The following is a 26,367-nucleotide window of genomic DNA, read 5'->3' as shown; positions in this document are numbered from 1 at the left end:
CCCCCCCTTGCACGAGGGCCAGATACACCCCACCGGCAGCCAGCCATGCACCCCCAACCCTTGCACGAGGGCCAGAGACCCCCCCCGGCAGCCAGCCATGCACCCCCCCTTGCACGAGGGCCAGAGACCCCCCCCCGGCAGCCAGCCATGCACCCCCCCCTTGCACGAGGGCCAGAGACACCCCCCCGGCAGCCAGCCATGCACCCCCCCCTTGCACGAGGGCCAGAGACCCCCCCCGGCAGCCAGCCATGCACCCCCTCCCTTGCACGAGGGCCAGAGACCCCCCCGGCAGCCAGCCATGCACCCCCCCCCCTTGCACGAGGGCCAGAGCCACCCCCCCGGCAGCCAGCCATGCACCCCCTCCCCTTGCACGAGGGCCAGAGACACCCCCCCGGCAGCCAGCCATGCACCCCCTCCCCTTGCACGAGGGCAGAGCTATGCCCCCCGCGCAGGTCCCCCGCCCGCACCTGGAGCGGCCGCAGCTCCCAACGCAACAGGTCCCGCGCAGCGCCTCGCGCTCCGGCCGCCGCAGCAGCCTCGGTGCAGCCGAAGGAGCCGCGCCGGCGGCGGTCCCCCGAGGCGGGCGGGAGCAACGGAGGCTACGGCCCGCGGCCGGCTACGGCCCCGCGGCGCCCCAGCGCTGGCGCCGGCCGCCCCCAGCCCCGCTCCGCTCCGCTCCGCTCCGCTCCATCTTGACTTTTGCCGACGTGGAAATTTTAGGTTCGGAGACGAGCTGCGCTCTTATTGGCTGGCGGCGGCCGGGGTCGGAGGTCACGGCTGCTGGAGCTGCTCGCGCCAAGCCGCCTCGCAGGCGGAGAGAGGGGGAGGGGCCGCCGCGGGGCCCCGCCCATTTCGGGGCAGAGGCGGCTGGGAGCCGCTGAGCTGGCTGGGTGGGTGTGGCAGGGCGCCGATGGCTGACAGAGCCTGGCTGGGGCCGCGCGGGGCTCTCCCCTAGCGCAGGGGGGCTGGGGGGCCCGCGGGGCTCTCCCCTAGCGCAGGGGGGGGCCTGGGTCTGGGGGGCCCGCGGGGCTCTCCCCTAGCGCAGGGGGGGGTGCGGGGCTGGGGGGCCCGCGGGGCTCTCCCCTAGCGCAGGGGGGGGTGCGGGGCTGGGGGGCCCGCGGGGCTCTCCCCTAGCGCGGGGGGGGCGTGCCTGGGGGGCCCGCTCTCCCTTAGCGCAGGGGGGGGCGTGCCTGGGGGGCCGCGCAGGGCTCTCCCTTAACACAATGTTGTGCATAGCTGAAGTGCTGCATAAGCGCTTTTCTTAGTCCAATTAAGTGCACACTTGGGGTTGTATGGTTGCTTTCCCTTGTGAAATGGTGCATGGCTGGGGTGCTGCATAGAGCGCTCTTCCTTAGCACAATGGGGTTCTTTATTCTAGTGGAAGATCATGTTGGATCTGTCTTCTGCAGAAGCTGCTGTTTGTTTCTCTTTGTACTATTAACAAGCAAGCTTAAGAAATACATTTTTCTTCTACATGAGTTGCCCTCAGGCTGCTTCTATAGCTGTTGGTTGTTAAAAGTATGGAGAACCCAGTACATGAATAAGGTTCCTATATTAGCCTATAAATAATGTACAGTATGTTCAAGTTTTCAAAGGATACATAAACAGAGAACAGAAATAAATGTGTTTATATTAAAAAGAAACTGTGGATTCATTTCAGTCAATAGAACAATAATAGGGTAGCTAAATGGTAACCCTGTCATGTGGCCAAACTTCCATTACTTACTCAGGCAAAACTGCTAATGACGTTAATAGGAGTTTTGTCTGGATAAAGAGTGGAAGGTTAAGTCTGTGGTTGTTTAGGCCTCAATCCTGAGTACTCATGCATATGCTTAACTTCAGGCAATTGAGCAAGTCCCATGGAACTCAATGGGACCATCAATGGGTGTGTTTGCAAGTGCAGGTATAAGGCCCCAGTCCTGCATTAGATCATTGTAGGGGTAGCATCCTGTACCCGTGTGGCTCCCTAAAGACTTCATGTAGAACCAAGGCAAAAGCTGTTAATCCACATAAATTGTCACTCCCTGTAAAAGCTCCAGAGGAAAAATACTCAATGGAAAAAAATTAAAGTGCTCCAATTTTAGTTTATATTATGTAATAAAACAAAAGTAGGTTTTATTATATTTACAATATATTTATGAATTTTGGGGGAGGAAAAGGGCCTTACCTTTAAATACCTAAATTTCCTTTTCTTCCACGCCTTTGACATCAAAACCAGAAATCCTATCTCCTTCCGTCTGTCTCTTTTATCCATAAGGCACACTTCCTCTCCTGTCTTTTCATACTTGCCTTCACATTGCTTTTCCTTGTCCATTCCTAGTTTTGCTGCTGCTTTCCCCACGCTCTTTCTTTCTTTCTTTCTTTTCTTTTTTCCTTCTCATTCACAGTCTGTCCCCAGTCTCTAGGCATGGACCCACTATGTGATGCCAGTCGGCCTCAGCTGTGCTGTTGTCGATCTGCTGTGTGTATGGGAATATTGATTTTACAGCGTGTGTGCTCTGTAAAAAAAATAAATCAATATTTCAGTAGATTGAGCAGAGCGTGCAGCAGTGTAATGGAGCCCAGCCTGCTAATGTAACATGCAGAGGTCTTCATTCAGAGATTGAGGTCAGTCAGAAAATGGAAATATGTTTTCTTATTTTATTGTCTGTTTCAGATTTAATGTAGGTGTTTATATTCTAGTGTTTAACTTACAGCAGGGCATGCAGTGACTTTAAAGTCATGTCTAACAATATCACACATTTTCAAGCTATATAGACAAAAATAAACAAATAAAGCCTCGGGCATAAATCCATTTCTTAGAGCTTAACCTCTTCTTCCTGCTATTCATTAGATATCAATAATGTCTAATATACAATAGTCATTGAAAAAATGAACAGTTTTAGTTCCTTAAGTTTCTGGAACTGAATGACATGATATAAAAATGACACAGGGGACCTGATATAAAAGCTTTACCAAAGAGCTGAGGGTGCTTAGCATGCTATCATTAAAATAATTAATTTGGTACAACTGTCAATCTTTGCGTAGGAGATAACGAGGTCTGGAGCAGCAGTTGCCTTTCGAATGAGAACTATCTGGTTCCAATCAGAAAGCAGGTTTCCATATGCAAAATATTGTTGCCTGGGCATGCTTGCCATCCTGCAAAAGCACTGAACATTGGTTTCAAGGGCAATCATATAGCTCATTAAGTTACAACAAAGCAGTTTCCACTGTTTTCAAATACGGACATTGTTTCCTGATAGAAAGCTGATAAGTTAAATGTATCTGAATTTTGTACAGAAAATGATTCAAAGAAACTAAAATAGTTTTTATGTACATGTACCCCTTTTATTTTCTGAAACAGACCAATTTTTAGGAACCTGTGCAATCTCTGGTAAAAATATTTTGGTGCACAGTGTCTATGTGTTGTAAAATACTATAATTATAGGGTCACTAATAATGACACCATAATACATAATGCAAAAATATACTATGCAAACTCTGTTGTTATTTTGTTCAACTATAGAGTTCTTTCCACAATATAACCACCAGTATGATATGCTACCGTAAAATATTCAGATTTTAATTGCAAGGTAAAACACATGAGCTAAGATTAAGTGAAGAAGAAATGAGATTTAAATGTAACCTTAAAAAGTTAAGCTGACTAAGCAATTATTTCTGCATAAGGAGCTTCATTAAGCTGATGACTGTGCAAGATGGAACATTATTTTTTTAAATTTTAAAACAATTAGCATGTTACAAGATGTAATATTTAAATGTAATTCGTAAATCAAAGTTATTCAAGATGAGAAACTAATTCTCATTAGAGAGATGGCTTTTAGGGTAGTAATGTCAATAAAAAAGACTCAACCATAGACAATCAATATTATAGTACATTTAAAAATGAATGTAATTATATTAAGACAATTTGTTGCACTGTTTACTGATAAAAGAAAATTATGCATAGGAACTGCATGAAACCTTTAATTCTTAGTTGGATCGTATTTGAGATTGTTTTCTCTGGATTAAATGTGATTTTTATTGTATTTCTGTAATTCTGTACTTTGTTATAATACTATTTTTAAAAAGAACTGCATTATAATAGACTAGTTCTGAAAGTGCCATTGAATAAACTAAGGTTAAGAACACTGCAGTGTAGTATTTTTAAAAATGATATATTTTATGTTAATACTTAGCACTTATAGTACCTTGCATCTGAGGATCGTAAAGCGCTTTACAAAGGTTCCATATATTTATCTTTATGTTACAGATGCGATCACTGAGCAAGTCAGTGACAGAGTAGGGAATAGAACCCCAATCTTTGGACTCCTAATCACCGGCTCTAAACCCTAAACAATGCTGATTCCTTGTACCATAATCTTAGATATTAAACAGTTATAATTTTCAAACTACAACCATATATTTAATGGTAGTTGAAAATGTCAAAAGATAAAGCCGAATTAAATAGCACCCCTAACCTCACAATTACATGGACACATGGCCTGATCCATCTTCCGACTGCCTTCAGTGTCAGATGGATAAAGGCTCAATGCTGCACTTAGGCCACAGTTATGCAACCCACTTGAGCAGTTACTTACATGAGTGAGTCTCAATGAATTCAACCTGGCCCTAAAAATTCCCTTCTTTTGCTTCAACATTTTTTAAAGGAAGCAAATAAACAGAACAATACTTAGACAATGTAGGTGAGGCAATATCTTTTATTTATCTTCTGTTGGTGAAAGGGACAGAAATTGGTCCAATAAAAGAGACAAGCTTTCCAGCTTACACAGAGCTCTTCTTCAGGCTCTATGCAAGCTTCAAAGCTTGCCTCTCTCCCCAACAGAAGTTGGTCCAATAAAAGATATTACATCACCCACCTTGTCTCTCTAATACCTCGAGACCAACACAGCTACAACAACACTGCAAAGGACAATAGTTACTCAGTAGTTGGAGTTTTGTTTTCTCAAGCCTAGTGAATCAGGATTTATGACCTTCAAACTGACTGAAAAATTCCATGCGGCAAAGCTTAATGAATACATGTCAGTAATGGAGTTGATAACCTGGGAGGAAAGAGCAGGACAAAACGTTTTACTTGGGTCTTGTTCAGAGTTTTTCCTCAGATACATATAGTAGTCCTGTGAGCATATGAGAGCAGAACACCCTAAAATAATAACTGGCACTGGCTTGCTGCATAACTGAAGAGGGAACAGAATGGTGGAATAGGACTATATTATGCAATGTTGTCTTTCCCATCCTTCTCCCAAACTGTAAATCTGCAGGAGCGAATGAATGTGAAAAGCAGTTAAAAAGTGAATGAGAGTATATTGTAGACATTAAAGATTATTCAGAATCCTGCCTGGAAAGTCTATTCTTAATTCTGTATGTTTATTTAATTTGTAAAGGCTGTTTACTACTGATAGTAATAAAGCAAGTATCAAACTGATACCTGTTTGCTAAGGCTCCTGAGCAATAAGATCACAAAAAGGTATTACTATTTAAGCTAAAAAGTCTCAAAACAGGGATTTTTAAGAATATTTGCCTAACTTAGGAATTGTCACACAGGAGGGGAACATTTATTTTGTGAAAAAAAAGTCCTTATAATTGTCTTCATTTCATTTCTGCCTTTGCACATCAAAACATTAATTATACCATTGAACATTCATTATAACCCAAGAAACGTGGCTTGAATTGAATACATGTGACAAGAAAAATCTTTGTCTCCTGTAACCATGTTCATTGTAAGTGGAAGGCATGGAATATGGATGGAGCACATCACACAAGTGCAATCACAGTACAATAGTTGGTAAAACAGTACTCATATACATTTCATTTAATTTATTGGAGGGAATGTCATCTGCAAATTGACATTACAGAAATAGCCACAAGACAAGTTATACATGTCCAGGTAAGTTTGAATGAATATCTCAGTATTTTGGGGGAAATGCCTTTTTTTGGGCCACAGTAGATGCTGATGTATTTCTAGTTGATTTTTTGGTGACATATGCCACTTTCACATGCCTCACCAAGGTATGTATGCACAACACAAAAAATTGTACTTTTCTGAATGGCCAAACAAGAGACTTTGATTTTGGTTTTGCATGTCCCTTCTACAAAAGATGCTGCCTGAGTAATGTATCAGTCACTTTTGAATAGCATTTTCTGGAATTTGGCAGAAATGTGTGATACTTTCTAGGAACCTTGAACCATAATTAAAGTTTGTCTTCCTTTAAAAAAAAAAGTATACTTATGTATAACCTTTCTATCTGGCTACCTTTGCCTTTCATACAGTTCTTTGTATATATGTTGTCAATTTCAAAGAAAGAGATATGATTTGCTATGCAACTGAATTTTTTTTTAATCTCAATATCTGAACAGTACATTTTAAATGATTAATTATGAACTTTGAAGAGTAAATAAAGTATGGTGGGCCCACACAAGCCATTCCACTAGTTTGAAAGATTCTACCAGTTCCAATGATATTCCCTGTCTTTAAAATAGAGAAATCCACTAGAACCAGTGGGATATAAGTTGTTTGTTGACTTGAAAAATATTTATGGAAATAATATGTGGTCAACAGCTTTCAAGTAAATGATTTATGATTTGTCAGACTGATCCTTCTCCCAGTGAAATCTCTGGCAAAACTTCCATTAACTTCACTGGGAGCTGGATTGTCTTTATAAAGTTTCCAGTTTAAGGTGGTCACCTTGAGTCCAATATTGTAGTGTAAAATTTGCTCTCTAGTTTGCACTGTGGATCTCTTACCTTCAGTTCTTTCTTGCATATGCTGCAACTGTCCTTATACAGAAGCTCTGGTGCATGCAGAAGATACAATAGATCTAAGGTGTGGATTAGAGGAATAATTTTGCTAATAAGTAATAAAATTGCTATTTTTACAAACCTAGGAGTCTCCCCGCTAATTCCCAAAGTACACTGGGGTCCTAATCATGAACCACTTGCACTCCAATAAGCTCTAATTTCATATATTGCAAGAGAGGTCGGAAAGAACCTCATTTGCACAACACACAAAAATGGTGTATTTTTGCTCAGCATAATACAACAGGACATTCATCTGGCTCACCCTTAGGAAAGGCCCTCGGTAAAGAACAAGGAGCAGAGCTGGCACCAGCAAGCACACACTGATTCATGAATGAAACAACACTTTCTAAAATAAAATCAGCTAGTTCAATTACAATACCTTTTGGATAGGTCTAACTTGAGTGACTAGAACTAAAAAGGCAACCCCACCTTCCTGTTGTTCCAAAGGTAATATCATCATTATGATAAAATGTTCTTTAGCAATTTCTCCAGTGAATTAGGCACAAACCTGCTTTCCTTCTACATCAGTCCTGCCTGTCTTCCTGTTTCACCTATTTTTATACCACTAAAAAAACATTTGTTTTAGCCAATGCAAACAAAATCCCACTCTCCCACGTGTTTGAGTTCCCTTGCCATCTACGAATCCGCAGCACAAGACCAGTGAGAGACTACAGAACTTTGTTTCAAACTAATTGGCTGGTTTTGTCTACTTTTTAGTCCCCTTTAAAGAAAAACATTTGTAAAACCAGAAATTTTTTTGAATACACGTTGGACACAACCCCCACAGCCAAAACACACACACACACACACAATTGGACTTATACTCACAACAATCTATTTTGTCCAAGCAATTACCTATTTTGTACATGCAGATTTGCCAACACAATGGATGCACATGAAAATTTTTGCAGGAGCTATTTTACCAGCCATTTCTTAAACAGTTTCCAACAATTGATGAAGAGACACTAGTTAAAAAACAAACAAAAAACGGCAGATTTTCATCTGGCATAAATGGATATGCCTCCATTGACTACAATGGAATTATGCCAGTTTGCACCGGCTGAGCATCTGGCCCATTAAATTAACTCTTTTAATAGCATGAAATTATCTTGTGTGCCTTTTAACGTCTTCCCCAAGATTGTGCAGTAGCATTAAATCAGAGGACGTATAGGCAGCAGCTACCTGGCTATTATTTATTATTTTAGAGCACCAGTGTGTCAAGCTGCTACAAAACACAGGGTCTCTGCCTGAAGGTGCATACAGCCTACATGAAGATTTATGGGATTTTCTGCAACTGTGATGCTGTATGGAATATGTGGGACACTTTATGATATTGTTGATACCAATATTATCAAATTGCAATGAATCATGCCAGATATGCCGTGTGAGGTATCTGTGAAAATGTTATAATTTGCCAAGTATGATGATCTCATTTATATGTTTGTATCACCTTTGTATTATGAGTTATAGATATGTAGGGTATATCTGTATTTCCAAACGTGCTGTGTTTCTGGGTGACACCCCCAGACAGATTGGCATCAGCACTCTGTTCGATGGCCCATCAAGGGTCATCAACTGTACAATTAACCCATTGAAAGGAACCAGGGAATACACCTTTTATGAGTCATCAAGGCATGTGGTATGCCTGGGGACAGAGACTTTTCCTCGCCATGTGCTGGGCAGCTTCTGTTTGGGACAAAGGAAGCGCAAACCACATCTAAAGGTTATAAAAGGCAGCTGCATCTTCTCCATTTTGTCTTCATTCCTGCTTCTTACCTCTAGAGTAACTTTTTTACAAACAAAGCTCTGAACAAAGGACTGAAGGACCCAGGGCCAACTCTAGCGTTTTTGCCACCCCAAGCAGCAAAAAAAAAAAAAAAGCTGCGATTGCGATCAATGGCAGCTCTACCGCCACTTCTTCTACGGCGGCAATTCGGCGGCAGGTCCTTCGCTCCTAGAGGGAGTGACGGCCCCGCCGCCGAATTGCCGCTGAACGGCTGCACATGCCACCCCTCTCTTCATTGGCCACCCCAGGCACCTGCTTGCTATGCTGGTGCCTGGAGCCGGCCCTGGAAGGACCCATCCAAGCTGTGGATGTGTTCCAGGGAGACTTTCAAGCCAGCAAACTGCTAAGAACCTGATATATGGACTTTGAAGTCTCTGTACGTATCTGACTGCTTTACCATTTAACAACTCTCTTCTTGTTCTTTCTTTTTCCTTTATAACAAACCCTTAGCTTTAGACACTAAAGGATTGGTGGCAGCGTAGTATTTTGGGTAAGATCCAACCTAATATTGACCTGGTTATGTGGCTGGCCCTTTGGGGTTCAGAAGAACATTTTTTGTAGTGAGCAGAGTTTTTTAAATAACTTCTCACTATACTGGACCCAAGTGCTCATTGGGAGCCAGAGAACTGGAATGCAATAAAGAGGGTGTGTGATTTCTCTTTTTAACTTCTTGATAACCAGTGTGGGAGATCAGAAATACAGTCTGAGACTGGTTGGTGAGTTTAACTTGTTACCCACCAGTTTTGGGAGTATCTGTTCTCTCTTTTGCAGCCTGCCCTGCCCTGGGCATTTTCAGTGAGGGCTACCCAGACACCCTGGGTCACAGGCACAATGATGGGGCAGCACTTTGTTTGACACATGAAAATGATTCTGTTCTTTAGATTATGTTCTCATGCTTTAGGCAGTTAGGGTGACCAGACAGCAAACGTGAAAAATCGGGACAGGGGGTGGTGGGTAATAGGAGCCTATACCACACACAGCTGATGTTCAGGAGGTGTTTTTACACTGCTCAGAGCTGGAAAGGGCATGTACAGAACTCAGTTCTAATTGCATATTAGCTTGAATAATAGTATATTGAAAAAAATAGGCATTTGTGTGTATGCACTGACATGTATCCTGTATTCTGCTCTGTTTGGGCAGATCTGTGGATGTGGATCTGGTTGTGGGCAGGGTTCTCATATCCATATTTTCAGCAAAAATGATCATTTAACCCATACCCATGGCCATGTATAATAGAAACTGCTATTTCTTAGTGCTCACTTAGCAGTGTTTTGTGCTGGGAATACATTGCTCCAGAACTTGCACTATCTTATAATTTGTTTGCAGGGCCAATTCAAGGTCTGGATCTTTGAAACATTTTATGAGTTTGTCCTTGTCCCAAGTATCTTAGAAACCTCTCTTTGTGCTTTGACCCAACAGTTAGGTTGGGATGCCCAAGCTGTTGGTTCCTAGACCGGTATATCTTGAGGGCTAGGACATAGCATTTGTAGTAGAAGGCCCTTGATTTCTCTTCCCTGTTTGGTCCAATAGTGCCTTAATTTGTTATCCTTCCAGCCACATTGCAAGCCTTGGGAATTTTTGAGAAGGTGGGTTCAGAAGGAAGGTTTTGGTCAGATGGAGATCTTTTCTTCTGTTTGTCCTTGTTAACATTAAGAAATACAAACAGCAATAATCTAAATTATTGTGTGTGCATAGTGTGACTGTGATAGGCCCACTGTATTACCTGAAAACAAATACAATTGTGTTTACATTTTTGTCTACTTACCATATACGGCTTTCTGGCTGTCCAATCCAGAATAGACTTCCTAGTCATTTCTTTCCTGATAAGATATAGAACAGCATGAATGTAGAGCATTATATGAGGACTAAGCCATCTTTATTTGAAACTGTAGACTCCAAACAGCAGAGCCAGCATGCCTACGATCAAGAAAATACAAGTTTCTGTAAGAGCTGGTTAGAAAACAAAAAAGCATTATGAATGTTTTTACAATATTCCCTCCTTACCTTAATTTGTTGATCAGCTTTAATATCTTACTGATGTATAGCACTATCTGTATCTATACAGGTACATGCCATAATTTCTCATGTATTTATGACTTGAATTAACAAATGACCGAAAACACACGTGTATCTTTAAGTATGTGACTAGTTCCACTGAGTACTTCACTGGTGCATCTTCATACCCATAAAGTTAAGCATGTGAGTAAATGTTTATAGGATCAGGACCATACTGTATATACCCTAGTAATTCTATAGAACTGATCAATATATGTTGCCATGTTTTGCAGTGAGGGATGTGAAATTTTTTTTACAAGAGGCATATTTCTCAGAGAAGTGCAAGCATATTAATAGCTGCCTTTCCAATTGTGACATGCCACCTACACTGCAGTATGCCTCCTTTGAAAAAACAGTGATATGACACTTCATTGAGAGGCATGTCACATGTCAGGAAATGCAGCAGTCGGTCTCACATTTTGAATGAGCAATTTTTATTTTATTGTATTCTTTATACATGGTGCCATGAAACAGTTAAATAAAACATATTTCTTACTTATATCAGTAATTTGCATTGAATTATAGTTGTATTAATGACTCGATTAAATATATTAGCCATATTATTTCTATCAAAAGGGTTTTTTTTTTAAATCTATGGGCAATCTAGTCATTGGTTCTTGACCCAGATATCCCCAGGGAGTATCAGAGATTCCCTGACTGCTAGATTTTGTATGGATCTCTGATTTAGCCAATAGGTTTGTAAAGTCACATACAGGCAAGCTGCTCCCGACCAGCTTGATCGTGACTGACTTTTTTTTCATCCGGAGTTTTTTCAGTGGTTTATGTGAAATACAGTATGTTCCAGCTTCATTCCAGTTCCTAGTTGACAAGGAAGTATCCACATCACAAAACTACCATCATCATGTTCCCATGTAGTCAGAGGTGAAAGTAAGCCCGTATGACTTGGTACGGCATACCCGACTGGTGTCCCCAGGTGGCAATTTAAAGGACCTGGGGCTCCCAGCAGTGGCTGGAGCCCCGGGTCCTTTAAATTGCCGCAGAGCCCCACTGCCGGAGCCCCCAGGTAGCGGAGGTGGCCAGGACCCCTGGGGCTCCGGCAGTGATTTAAAGGGCCCAGGGCTCCGCTGCGGTAGCGGTGGCTGGGAGACCCTGGCCCTTTAAATCACCGTTGGAGCCCCCGGCTGCCGCCGCTACCCCAGGGCTCCAGCAGCAGGGCTCAGGTGACGATTTAAAGGGCCTGGGGCTCCGGCCACCGCTACCACCCCGGGCTGTTTAAATCTCCGCCGGCTCTGACAGCGGGGTTCTGGCGGCAATTTAAAGGGCTTGAGGTGGTGGTGGTGGCCGGAGCCCTGGGCCCTTTAAATTGCTGCCCGAGCCCCGCTGCTGGAGCCCCGGGGTAGCAGTGGCAGCCAGGACCCCCAGGGCTCCTTCGGCAATTTAAAGGGCCCGGGGCTCCACTGCAGTAGCAGCAGCTGGGAGCCCCTGACCCTTTTAATCACCTCTGGAGCCCCCGGCCACCACTTCTCCCCCGGGCTCTGGCAGCAGTGCTCAAGCAGAAATTTAAAGGGCCTGGGGCTCCGCTGCAGTAGCAGCGGCCAGAGCCCTGGGCCCTTTAAATGGCCCCCAAGCCCCGGGGCTCCCAGCTGCCTCTGCAGCTGGTAGCTCTGGCAGTGATTTAAAGGCCTCGGGGCTTCCAGCTACCACTACCACAGCCAGAGGCCAGGCCCCTTTAAATCTGGATTTAAAAGGCCTGGGGCTCTAAAGGCCCCACCTCTTCTGGTTGAGGCCACACCTCTTCCAGTTGAGGCCCCGCCCCCTGCTCAGGATTCCGGCCTACCGGTAAGTTCTTTAAGTTACTTTCACCCCTGCACGTAGTAGTAAGTATCCTCTTTGTTAACATCCACAGCAGGGGAGCTGTCAGTAGAGAGTGGAGCACTGAATGGGCATTGAGCATGAACTATTTTCATTCTGTTTTAGGTACTTATATGGCCATCATAGTATCTGAGCACCTCATAGTCTTTACCACACCCCTGTGAGAGAGGGAAATATTAACACTCCCCTTTTATAGATGTGGAACTAGTCACATGGAGAATAAGGGACTTGCCCCAGACCGGAAGTCTATGGTGGTGCAGGGGACTGAATGCAGCTCTCTCTAGTCCCAGGTTAGCACCCTAACTATGGTGTTCAGTGATTGCTCAGGGTGTAAGGTGCTTGCAAGAGACCTGCTTTATTTTGTGCCTGGTTTCCTCCAACAGGTTTTGCATAACAACAACAAAAGCTTCACAGTGCCCTGCCCAGATGACTGTGTCTACACTGCCACATTCCACGCTAAAACTTTAGTCATTAAGGGATGTGAAAAAACACATCCCTGAGCGACAAATGTTTTAGCGCTGAAAAGTGCCAGTATAGACAGCACTTTATTGCCAGGAGCTGTACTCCCGGCGACAAAGCTACCGCTCCTCATTCGGGGTGGTTTTTGTTTTTTTATCATTGGGAGAGCTCTACCCCGGAGATAAAGCGTGTCTACATTGCCCACGTCACAGCGCTGCCGCAGCCGCACTGTAACATGGGCAGTGTAGACATACCTGGGAAGCTCAGCCCTTAACAATACAGCCTCCAATACCAATACCACACTAACCACTGAAACATCCTTCCTCTCACTGCTAGAGGTCATCCCGTTGATCAGGGCTTAGTTTGCATTCAGACTGTAAGCTTTTGGGGGGACTATCTCCTACTATGTGTCTGTACAGTGCCTTGTGCAGTGGAGTCCAAATCTCAGCTGGGGCCTCTAACCAACATCGTAATACAAAGAACAACAAAAGAATTGAGGCATGCTGATGGGGAGGGGTGTAAGTGTAACACATGGGCCCTCCCAGCACAAACTTCAGCTTTCATTCAAATAGGTGGAGGACCTGCGATTTCAGTATTAGCAATATAGCATATTTCATGAGTACTATTGTGGCAACAGGTGCTAATGTCATCCACATCCAGTCACTGATGTGTTAGCACCCAGGAGGAAACTCCCCATAGAAAGAGCTAGCCTTGTAGTAGCTGCCTCTAGCTAGTTGTTAGGGGGATGGTGTGGATTAATGAATGCTCTGGATGGGTAGTCAAAGCCTTTCTAAAGTGTCTTTGTGTTGCAGTGCAACTGCACAAAAGCATAGAATGCCCAAACCGCCTTTGAAGATCATGTGATCAATAGAAGCGCTAATAGGAGAGAAGGCAACTATCCCTTCAGCCTCCCCATCCCCTTTGCATTTAGGTGTATATGTTCTGCCTTTACACACAGGGCTTTCCCAGTAGTGGCAACTCCTGCCTGCAGGGCTCCACCTGACTCCTTGCTCCAGGCATTGTGCCATGGCTCAGTGTTGCCAACTCTCATGAGTTTGTCATGAGTCTCATGATAAGTGTTGTTTTCCTTAAAGCCCCAGTTCCTGGAATCAAGTGGATGTGTGATGATTTCAGCCATTCTTCTTAAAGAAAAAGTAAGTTTCTAGCCCTCGTGCCTGTGGAGAAAGCTTCAAAACGTGACCCCATGAACCCTAAAGGCTCAAAAAGCAGAAGTAAAAAAAAAATCAATTATTTTTTACGTAATCTCATGAGTTTAAAGCCAAGCTCATGATGAGCCTGACTCATGATTTTTGAACATTTGGGGTTGGCAATACTGGTGATCCCAGGCACCAGATCTCAACACCGCTCACTCAAATTTGGCCCAACCACCTCTCTGGCATGACAGAGGGGCAGCCACACCAAACCTAAGCAGCACTGCAACCCCATGAGACAGGTTGCAGCAGTTGGAGTGGAGAGGTGGGACCAACCTCATGGGACAGGAGCTGCTGCCAGGTGAACGCAGGGTGGACTCATTCTTCATCCCCCTGTCTCCTCTTGGGGACTCCCCTCCACACCAGGCTGGAGTTAGGGTTGCAGTGCTTGGAATGGAAAGTGCTGCTGTGGGTGGTCAGTGTCCTGTTGGTGGGGTGGGGAGGAGGAGGAAGTGGCAGAGGGGGAATGCACCCACTAACTGAGGCATCACCAATGACCCATCACCACTCTGGCTGCAAAACCTGGCTCCACTGCTGCATGTGAGTACAGGTGTGGAGCCTTGGACCAGGGTTACCCATGTGTAGAGCCCAGGGGCTGAGCCAGGAACAAGGATCTGTGGGTGAAATTCTGACCTCGGTGAATCCAAAGGCAAAACTTCTATTGACTTCAGTAGATTTCAGTAGATTTCACCCTCTGTTTTTAGTAGTTAGATTCCAGAAAAGGCTGGGAAAAACATAGGCCCAACAGAGATTTTTCTTGGTGAAAGGGCTTTCCCTGAGGTTTCTGCAAGAAGGGAGTTGCCTGCGTGCTGTTTGCGACTACCTCTGCTCACGGAATCAGGATTTGTGCCCATTCTGTAAATAAACAAATTACATTAAAAATATCTGCCTCTGCATCACTTATTTCTCTTCCAAAGGGAAAGACCCAAAATTTGGCTACTGTTTACTAACAAAATACAATGTTCACTTAAAAAATAGTTCTATTGTAACAAATATCCATTGAATTCTTCTTTGACCAGTGGTGCATTTAATCCAGCATTTTGTTTCTGATAATGACAAATACCATTTGTTCCAGAGAAAGGTGCTAGAATCCCCTTAAGTGCCCCCAGCTGGCCCCAGGACCAGGAGATGGTAAAGATTACTTCAAACCACCTTTGCTTCCTCCCCGCTCTTCACTTGGCACTGGTCACAGCTTGGCCAGCAGAGAATCTGGCTCTTTATTAGAAAATCTCACCAGGTAAAAAAATTACAATTCTTCCCCCCCACACACACCTCCATCGTGTTATAGCAGCAGATGCCCTCAACCTAGAGGGACCAGACAGCAAATGTGAAAAATCAGGACAGGGGGTGGAGGGTAATAGGAGCCTATATAAGAAAAAGACCCAAAAATCGGGACTGTCCCTATAAAATCGGGACATCTGGCCACCCTACTTCAACCAAAGGGTTAATGAATCCACAAAGCGGCACCCATTCTCAAGACGCAAGGAGGAGGATCATGGTATCCCAAAATGACACCTTAATATCTGGTTTCATGTTCTGTGACAGTAGGAACAATGGTGGGCTTTACAGCAGAGGGTGATGATGACACGAGCTACAGTTATCAGTGTGCTGAGATGGTGGAAACATCCTCTATTAATAGTTACATGAGAGTTCAGGTCATCTGAAATCTCTCCCTGTTTCAAGGGAAAAGTGGCTAAAGGAATGCAGGAATTAATGGAATGCAGGGACGCAGCCGGGGTTTACAAGACACAGTGGATCTTCCTAAACTGCCCGATTTGTTGTTTTCTTCCAGTTCCCACTTCACCCATTGACATTTTTTTCAAGAAAGTCCCCTGACCCCATCCTCTGATGTTTTTTGTTTTGTTCGTACCATTACTTTGTGGATGAAGTAGTAAAATGATGAGTCCTGCAGCATGGCCCTTGAGCAAGGGTGTTTTGTTTTGTTTTGTTTTTTGTTGAGATGGAACAGTTCACTTGTCACCACTAGCTAGCTAAGGGCCCTAGTTCCCTGCCATTCCCATCTGCTTGTGTTCATACTCCTTCTTGAACATGTTACGTTATGTCACTCCTGGAAAATGTTGTATAGTTCTATGGAGCAGCCTCCAGCTATTTCTCCCATGTATAAGTGAGTCTAATCAGCCTCTTCACTGATTGGAGAGATGCACTCATCCTTGAGGCCCCTTCCAAGCACTGGGACGAAGTCTGTACACACTGTCACTTCCACACTGGTGGCATTGCTCATCTGTCCTGGGCTAAACTGGTCTCAGTTTAGACTCGGAGTTGGTATGCTCCTAGTTCAGTTCTCCCAAGAATAGGATGATGATGAGATGGCTAGGGACAGGGTCCCTTTATGTTTCTTTGGGCAGGTCTACAGTAAGGGCGGGGGTCGAACTAGGGTACGCAAGTTCAGCTACGTGAATAGCGTAGCTGAACTCGAAGTACCCTAGTTTGAACTACTTACCCGTCCAGACGCAGCGGGATCGAAGTCCGCGGCTCCAAGGTCGACTCCGCCACCGCCGTTTGCAGTGGTGGAGTACCGGAGTCGACCAGAGCACGCGGGGAGTTCGAACTATCGCGTCCAGATTAGATGCGATAATTCGAACTCCGAGAAGTCGAACTCACCGCGTCGACCCGGCAGGTAAGTGTAGACTAGCCCTTTGACAATGACACCCTTTTGTAAATGGCGACTTTTGTGACATACAGAATGGTGGCCGAGATTTACAAAGTACGGGTAGCCAGACATCTCCCTAGTGAATATAGATATATGGAGGCTAGACATAACAGGCCTACAAAATTCATTTAAATATTCACCTGTTTTGTATAGTTTCATGCAATTTAATGTTGTCTGTTGGCAAATATCAACCACTTTGGGTCAAACCACTTCCTGTTTTATGAACCTCCCACATCACAAACACGGATGACATGGGCATCTGAATAGTCACCTGTTTTCAGGGATGACATCATACCACTGGAGTCAAAATGGGATGCAGAAGCCACTCTTCAGCTTCAAACGTATGCACCACCAAATTCCAGAGATCTGAATGCATGTATCTAATGGCATCTTATGGCCTGCCCTTGGTTTGACTTTTGACTATGATTAGTATTTACATCACAAGCAAGAAAGATTCCAGATAAGCAAGCCAGCCATCTCTGTTCTACTATCTCTTATGCATAAGGCCCTACCAAATTCACAGCCATGAAAAATGTCACAGACTGTGAAATCTGGTCTTTCGTGTGCTTTTACCCTATACTATACAGATTTCACAGGGGAGACCAGCATTTCTCAAATTGGGGGTCCTGACCCAAAAGGGAGTTTCAGGGGAGTCACAAGGTTATTTTAGGGGGGTCGTGGTATTGCCACCCTTATTTCTGCGCTGCCTTCAGAGCTGGGTGGCTGGAGAGCGGCTGCTGTTGGCCAAGTGCCCAGGTCTAAAGGCAGCACCCAGCCAGCAGCAACACAGAAGGGTGGCAATACAATATCATGTCACCCTTACTTCTGCATTTCTGCCTTCAGAGTTCGGTGGCTGGACAGCAGCGGCTGCTGACTGAGGGCCCAGCTCTGCAGGCAGCAGCACAGAAATAAGGGTGGCAGTACCATACCAGGCCATCCTTCCTTCTGCGCTGCTGTTGGCGGCGGCTCTGCCTTCAGAGCTGGGCTCCTGGCCAGCAGCTGTCACTCTCCAAATGCCCAGCTCTGAAGACAGCACCGCCGCCAGCAGCAGCACAGAAGTTAGGGTAGCAGTACTGCAACCTCCCCCCTACAATAATCTTGTGACCCACCCCCACAACTCCTTTTTGGGTCAGGTCCCTTACAATTACACCACCATGAAATTTCAGATTTAAATAGCTGAAATCATGAAATTTATTATTTTTTAAATCCTTTGACTGTGAAATTGACCAAAATGGACCGTGAATTTGGGAGGGCTCTCCTTATGCATTTCACCATTAGGTGGCAAGATGGCGGCATGCATACACATAGAGACAGACACATACATCGTCCTCCATTTTAAATATATTCTACACAGAGCCCAAAAAATATTAATGTCAAAAATACATGAAGAGACTTAGAAGAAACTTAAATCATACTAACTATTTAGCAAAAAAAAAAACTAGGCAAACAATGGGAAAATATATTCAAACATGACCATTTCAGTGAATCAAAAACCAAATTTCAGTTTGCCATATTTGCATTGCTCTTGTGCACAAATACACCCAGACCATAATTATAATGATAACTGGAGGGAATAGTGATCAGCTACAGAGAAAGGGAGACCAGTAAATTAAATAATATTGTTGTGTGTTTGGTATGTATAGTACACAAAAGATAGTTCCAATATTAAATACATTCAATCTATTGAGCGTCCCATATGTACACAGAACTTTCAGCTGCATCTTGTAGTACCTAGAAATGATTATTTAAAAGAGGGTCATGTTTCATTACCAACTCTATCAAAGCATTGCACTTTCTCCCTGTTGGTTAAGTTCTCCCCATGAACTATACACATAACTTGGACTAACTTTAATGAGTGAAATGTATGCATATGAAAACAAGAATAGACTTATAATTCTTCAAGTTAATCATGATCCAATCCTGCCAAGTATAAAATGAAGTTTGTTTTAATCAGAGTGGTTAAACAGTGAGTTACCTCAAAGGTACGTCTTTGTTCTAAATAATCAAAGGGCATTATTGTGTCTCTTTACAATTTGGTATAATGATAGTCACTTACATTTATATAGCAGCTTTCATCGAGAAGGATCCCCAAACGGTTTTTGAGTCTAGCAGCTGAAAGACAAACTATCCAGGAATCATTTTGCCTAGTGCTGATGTGCAGCCACCCCTGGGGTGGAGCACAGTAGCTGTTTGCATCAGTACACTGCAACAACAGTTTAGGGTAGGAAGTGAAGATTATATTATCCAAATGAAATTAGAGTTGCAATATTAGGTAGTCAGAATATAGTTGCCCTAGGTGGAAACTGACTAGGACATTATCTATTCTTGCATGAATATCCATGGAATATTTAATAGCAACCAAGTGGTCAAGACCTCTGCTGCCTATCACATCCTAAACATGGCACCTTGTGCAGCACATCATTTCCTGAACAGCATTTTGGGACATTGGTTTGGTACTAATGCAGTGGGCAGAATGCTACCTGCTGAATCACCAATGCTTTCTTTCTGTAGCAAATGAGCCAATGCTGGTGGTCTCCCATCCAAATACTGACCAGGCACCCCATGGTAATGTATTAAATCAGACAAGGTCACAGCCCAGGATGCTATGGCGACATGGCATACTGTTGTATACAGATTAGGATTATTTCAGCAGTAAAATAAACTAGCGCTTTTATGAAATGAAGATCTATTTTCCATGTCTCCAGCCAGAGAACCCTCATTAACATGATAACACCAGTGAACTATCATGGGAAAGGCTGCAGAGTAACAGGAAAATTTCCCTATGATAGCTGGAGAAGACGGTCCACTCGGGTTGAGCTAAGAAGAGATGGAACATCTGAGCTATAAACCATTACAATATGAGAAAAAGCAGCAATACCTTAACCGTATACTGAAATACTAAGGGACTGATCCAAAGCCCATTATAGTTAATTAAAAGATTTCCATTGATTTCAATGGGCTTTGGATCAGGCCCACTTTTGGAGTGAGGAAGAATCAAAGCTGAGGAGTGAGCATGAAACTTGTTCAGGAAACAGCCATTTGCAGGCAATGCTATTACTCATTCCTAAAGCTCTTCAGAGCTAGATGCTGTATAAACTGGATGTAGCTCCTTACTGGTACATAGGTAACTTATACAAAAGATCCACAACATGCGCCCTTTCTAAAGAATACTTGAACTAGGTAAACATCCTTTACAAGCTGATCAAAAGCATCTCTCCATTCTACAATTTATTATATTTCTAAGGAGGTTTATTTTTAGAAAACTTACAAATGAAAATTTAATTGCAGCATTCTTGTAGGTTTAGTCTTAACCAAGACTGACATAGTCTTTCTGTATCTAAAACAATGTGTTAAAGAAGCAGAAGTGAAATAATTATCATACAAGTTGCTTCACCAAACATATGGCAATTGGGAAGAAAGCTGGACTAACTTTTGAGGCTGTATCCTTTCCTTTACATTATAGTTGCCAGCAGCAGGGTGTTTCTGGAAATGCTGTCATTTTTAATCATGGCACACAATATGTGTCAAGTTTGTTAAGATAATCCATTGAATGACAAGAAAAGAGGTAGTAATTTAAGACTATATTTGAAACATCTGAGGCTCACAAAAATGATTAATAATTTTAAAAAATGACATATGAGTTACAGTTTCCATAAACTAGCACCTATTAAATTGATGGGCCAAATTTTTTCATGGTATAATGCCAATGAGTTCAACAGGAATTCATCTGGCCCATTGTTTTAATGCTCCTTCAGGACATTAATCTAACTGAAAATGAACATTCAGAGGTTAAATAGGCAAAACCAAGGTGTGTTTCTCGTGAAAATACACTAGGAGCCAGTTCACAGGTCAGATCAAGGACTTTTCTCCAAATCCAATATAGTTTTTTGTGACCCAGAGGCCAATGGGTGGTTCACTACTCTGGTGTCAGCAACTCTTGTCAGATCTGACATGATCATAGACTTTAAGGCCAGAGGGACCATCATGATCATCTAGTCTGACCTCCTGCACTTTGCAGGCCACAGAACCTCACCCATCCACTCCTGCTCACTACACCTAACACATTGTCATGATATATGCCCAAAATCGGCATGTACTATATCATTAGAAAACTAATAACTCACTGATCATAAATATTCGTGTGTGATGTATGTATAAGGTGTGCATAAAGAGTTATGTATATGTGCTAAAATTAAGTTCTGAAAAAGTGTTTGGCAAACCATGCATAATCCCAGACTGCCCTAGACAAAGCAATGTGTATTTGCTTGTCATCAGGCACAGATAATGAAGGCATGTTTACATAAAAGGTAAACAAAGCCATCAATCTAGTAAGTGAGAGAGTATCTTGCTAGGGTCTGAACCTGAAATGATAATTAATTGAATCAACTGATTGTATACAATATTACCATACTATAAAAGTGTATCAAGTAAGGTCTTTTCTGAAATCTAATGGCACCCAGGTGATTGAAATCATTGTGAAATGTATGTACTCATACTAAATCTGGAAATATGGATATTTAATTATATTATGCTTCGTAGTCTCTGAATAAACACAGGGAAAAACAGGTTTCTCCCAGACATGAGGGAAGGGAGCTATCTACCCATCTCCAATGAAATTAAGCAAAAAAGGTGATCAAAACCAATGGAAGCCCCATTTATATATTGATCAACAAGGGGATGGGAAATCCACAGGAAGGGAAGAACAGCATGAGCTCATCCTGAGTCTGGGGACAAAAGAGTGAGCTTGGGAAGACATAAGGAGAGAGAAGAAGCCATCTTGGCATCCATCACTGGACAGACACAAGGGGCCAGAGCTCTTGCAAGCTGAGAAAGATGGGTCCTTCAACCAAGGGGGCTGAAGTCTTTGGGAACTGAATATAGTGAGAAACCTGGTTAGGCAAAGATCTTTCACCTAGGAAGACAAGGGAACCCAGGACCTTGTGCTTCTGTGGAAGGTCCTGACTGAGAGAAAGTCAGCTATGGCTGGAAAGAAAAAGATTAGTAAGAAATCTACCTTGAACCAAGTCTGTAAGTCTTAGCCCCTAGAAAGCATATTCTACTTTTATTTGCTTGTAGCCATTTTGTCTTTATCCCTCATACTTGAACTCACCTAAAACCTCTCTTTTTTTGGTTAAATAACTTGTTTTACTTTTATTCTAAATAAACCTAGTGCTGTATTTGAATGGAAGTGATGATTAACCCCAGCGAAAGCAACAAGGCTACTGTACTTTTGAGCAATGGACCTCATGAGTCCTCTGAATGTTTCAGGAGAGGGCTGGACATTTTATGGCAGATAGTATTGGGGACATTCAGAACTGGGGGTGGGGGGCTGCTGGGGTCACTTGGCTAGGAGTAACCTGGGCTGTTGGAGACCAGAGTGTGGCTGTGGTGTAACAAGCAGTTCTGGAGTCAGTATTGCTGAACCAGGGCTGAGACAGACAGACATGGCTTGTCTACACCACACAGCTTTTAGCGACAAGGCTGTGTCGACACAACCTTGTCGCTAAAAGTCAGCTTGTGTAAATGCTCTTTTTCGGTACTTTGTCGGCACTTTTGCCGACAAAATACTTCCAGCCCCGCGAGCAGCGTTAACTTTGTCAGCTGGAGAGTGCTCCTGCCGACAAAGTCGCGTTCACACTGCCACTTGCGTCGGCAAAACTTTTGTCTTTTGCGGGGGTGCTTTTTTAAGTACCCGTGAAAGACAAAAGTTTTGTCAACAACTTTGCAGTGTAGACAAGCCCACATTCAACACATGCTTATATGCTGGCTGGGAGCATCCAGACAGGAAGCTAGAGCAGCAGAGCATTTTAAGGCACTCAGGGCTACAGGAAATTGAGGACAAGCAGTGACGCAACCTCTCACTGGTCTGAATTGCACCCCAAACTGTGACAGTTTTTCACTCATCTGATCAAATGTGTATACTGATCAATGTCCTTGAAATTAAGTGGCAGATTTTATGTATAATTAAAATAATGGTAATAATAATGGCCAACATTTAATAAAACCATACTAAAGCAACTAAATGGGTGGCATGATTTTCAACGGTGTTCAGTACTCAAAGCTCTCATTGATGATCAGATAAACTGCAGGTGCTCAGCACCTCTGAATATGTGAGCACTTACTCAGGTTCCTAAATGTGGATTTAGGTGCCTATCCTTTACCCCGGGTGGATTCTACAGAGTAGTCCTCCATGGTAGCTGTCTCTGTGACTTTTGGGGTGAGACAGAGGGTAGGCTGGGGGAGGAATGAGATCATGACCGGTGAGTCTGCAACAACATAGAACCACTAGCTAAGCCCCCTCTTGCCCCAAGAAGGCAAGTGCAGGGCCATAAACACCGCTGTTGCCCTGATATTTCAGTAGCAGCTGTGGAGTAACTCCACAGGGAGGGGGGTTACATAGACAAAATACAGACAAAGGGCACAATATGAAAAACAAGGTGATTGAATGGTCACTTTTCCTTCCCTTTTTAGCAATTTTGTTTCCTTTGTCTTACATTTTTACTCTACTTTTTATTTATTTATAATGTAAACTACAGACACTGCCATTTCCTGACTTAGTTTTAGAGAAAAAAAAAGTAACACATCCCCTAACATGTCTGACTAGTTTGCTTTTCCAACTGCTCTGCTCAGGTGCATTTAAATCCGTGTATGTTATCTTATATCCCCATAAAATTAGTTCAGTTTTTGCTTTCACCTATTGGGTGTGAAACTCAATACTAAAAAGTCAAAACATCCACAACACTGTTTTTCTTATCTCTATGGGCAATTAGTAGACATCTCCAGAGAAGGGTAGGTTTTATTATAGTTATCAGTGCAAACCACACAATTCAGGGGCACTTTGCTGTAGAGTTTATATTCCCAAGGGACAACTATGTTGCCATAGAAAGCAAGATCCTTTGCGGTCAAGCATGCCTGACATTGTTTAAGTTAATTTTAGCCATTTACTCTCTTCATAAATCTGTAATTCAGATTCTAAATCAAGCAATCTGGATTAAATCGATAACTGCTTTATTTCTCAAGTTGAAATAAGACTCACCACTGTAGCAATCTCTATTGTAACTTCATAGCTGATTATCATCATTCATATTCACACTGAAGTTAGATATTCCCAGTTTGCATTTATGACCAAGCACACTTCAGAGTAATGTATATAAATTGAGTTTTATTGATCATAGAACATCTGCTGGCACTTAAATATGTGGACATGTAAGCATGAACATAAGCTTTGCAAGTTTGCATTTTCTGATGCTCATAAAATTATAATTTATAATCTAGTACACTGTGTTATGTTTTCTTTATCACCTTCATAAAGATAAAGTAATGTAAGCAGAGGTTTGGGATTACAAAACCATTACAAGATTGCAGTCTTAAGGTTTTTATGATTTATGGAAGAAAAACTTCATTATTTTTCCCTTACATCTGACACCATTTAATTGCATTTTGCCTGCTGCGGTAGAAGAGATCTGCCAAACCGTAACTATTGAAATCAGATCTGGAAATGTTATGAAAAACTATTTTCTTACAGTATATTTATTGTTAAAGTTAGTGAGCAAACCGATTTTTGAAGATTTCAGAATCTAGTCAAATAGTTTTGGCCCCAGATTTCAAACAGATTGAGTAGTTGATTTTGACTACAAGCACCTGGCCAGGATTGTAGGTGGAGGTGTGGACCCATGTATAGTCACATGCACTTTGGCACTCATCTGACATGGGCAACTAACCCCTTCAGTGAAGGCATGCAGCTCAGGGAGTTGCTCACACCTACAGCATGAGCAAAAATAGTTACCCTGACTTGCACATGCACATCAAAGGAGGCAACATGCGTAAGGTGAATGCTCATAATAAGGCCTGAGCAATTATGAACCTGCTTGAAAATTTGGGTGTAAGTAACAAAAAAATGTACCTGGAAATGAATGGCCTTGTATCTAATTACCATTCTCCAGAGCTATCAAGTTCCCTCTCATCCACCTCCAAAATTATAAAATTATCTCCCTTTCATTGCACAGTCAACACTGAGCTAAGACAATTACCCTGGCTGAATGTCAAGTTCTCTAAGGCAGTGATTTGAGCACCTCCGGTTTTAGGGGCCAGACCTTTAGCTGGTTTAGATCAGCATATCTCCATTGATTTCCACAAGTCTACTAGTGTAAAAATATTAATACCTAGTTCTTTTCATCAGTAGATCTCAAAGCACTTTACAGAGGAGGTTGATATAATTGTTCTTGCTTTACAGATGGAGAAACTGGGGCACAGAGCAGTGAAATGACTTGCCCCGGGTCACCCAGCAGACAGAGCCAAGAACTGAACCCAGCACTTCTGAATACCAGTCTAGTGCTGGACCCACTACTTTGATTAAGCATGTGCTTAAGTGTCATGTTGCAGTAAGGCCCTGAAAAAACACACCAGTTGTGTGCAGCCTTGGGGGACTGGAAGTAAAGAAGGAAGAGGAGACATAGGGAAGGAGGCTCAGTAAATAAATGTAGGAAGCTGGAAGAGGACAGTTCACTGAAATGAAAATTAAACCTAAACATCAGGGGGAGGACGACACACCTGATCTCCAACAGTGAACACAACTCTATCCCTGATTTGCAGATGTACAATAATTATGAAAATCCAGCCTATGCTGGTGCACCAAAGTATTAAAAAACTGAGTTTTTACTTTCAGTCAATATCATGACTATGCTGACAAATCCCTTCCCTTGCCCTCCTCCCTTTCATCCAGAGCCTAGCTACTATTTACTGGGAATTAAAGACTGCACCTTTATTTACAATAAAACAAGCTATACAAGTTTAAAGCATTCAAGTGTGAACTCATGCACCAAGGTTACAGAGTGCATCACTAAATTATCAGAGGGCAGCCTTATTGACTTTGGGGAATAATATTTCCCAAAGGAGATTGCCTCATTCCTCAATGGGGAGTGGTGGTGAGATATAAGGTATAGTCTTCTGAAATTGCTCTCCATATTTCCCCAATCCCCATTAATAATAATTCCACCTAGCTTTACAAGGGAGGTCAGTATCATCATCCTCATTTTACAGCTGGGGAAACTGAGGCACAGAGCACGAAAGTAACACTTGCCCCATGTCAACTGGCAGCAGAGCTAGTAATTGAACTAGGTCTCTTGAGTCTCAGTCCAGTGACCTATTCACTAGGCACTCTTGGATTATTAGGGCTTGGCTCCAAGCAGAAACTGAAGTAGTGACTGAAGCCTTTGGATCAGCTGAGCCTGCACATGTGTAGACCCTGAACCTATGGTGGAGTTAGAGAAATCTCAGCCTCCTCTGGAAAATATAAAGGTGTGCACATGATCCTAAACAGGAGTCAGAATCAAAACTTGGCTTTCTGTGTTTCTCTTTCTGACCATATCTGAAAACATCCCAGCAATTTACAATATTTATTTCATGTACATATTTTGTTGTATTCTGAGTTATTAGCCATAAAATAACTTTTTAAATAGTTATAAGCACTCAGATGTTCCACAAATCCTTCCATTTTTTTCTGCAGCTCTTAAAATAAATAATAATCTCATGTGTCTTCAGGTTCTATCATCTTCAGG

The sequence above is a fragment of the Mauremys mutica genome, chromosome 2 (genome assembly GCF_020497125.1).
Source record: "Mauremys mutica isolate MM-2020 ecotype Southern chromosome 2, ASM2049712v1, whole genome shotgun sequence".
In the NCBI taxonomy this organism is placed as follows: domain Eukaryota; kingdom Metazoa; phylum Chordata; order Testudines; family Geoemydidae; genus Mauremys; species Mauremys mutica.
Note: the sequence above shows the minus strand (reverse complement) of the source record.